The sequence below is a fragment of the Apaloderma vittatum genome, unplaced genomic scaffold (genome assembly GCF_000703405.1).
Source record: "Apaloderma vittatum isolate BGI_N311 unplaced genomic scaffold, ASM70340v1 scaffold33356, whole genome shotgun sequence".
Classification (NCBI taxonomy): domain Eukaryota; kingdom Metazoa; phylum Chordata; class Aves; order Trogoniformes; family Trogonidae; genus Apaloderma; species Apaloderma vittatum.
This window is the reverse complement of record NW_009720624.1, coordinates 359-598: the sequence shown is the minus strand read 5'-3', so window position 1 is coordinate 598 and position 240 is coordinate 359. Positions and strand designations below refer to the sequence as shown.

The window sequence follows — 240 nt, the reverse complement described above, 5'->3', positions numbered from 1 at the left end:
CCTTTCGCCGCTCTGCCGTCCCGCAGAGCAGCCCCGGGGCTGCTCTAAAGAGCCTTTGCCTCAGGGTTTGTCCTGCCCAGAGCCCAGCTGCTCCCATGCCTCCTCCCAGGGAGGAGGAGGATGCTACTCTTCCCAATAAAAAGCTTTGGGGCAATTCCCAAGGGAAGCACCGTCAGCCAGCCCAGCACCTCACTATGCCTTCCCTTCCCAACCTTGCAAGAAAAAACCCCCCCTGCCCTT

The 240-nt window shown here is 60.4% G+C and overlaps 1 protein-coding gene across 1 annotated transcript in view; it reads right to left on the bottom strand.

Moving 5' to 3' along the window:
* Positions 1 to 240, bottom strand: part of SESN3 (sestrin 3) — a gene marked incomplete at its 5' end in the record, with an annotated part of 1,900 nt that overhangs the window by 1,454 nt on the left and 206 nt on the right. The window lies entirely within an intron of this gene.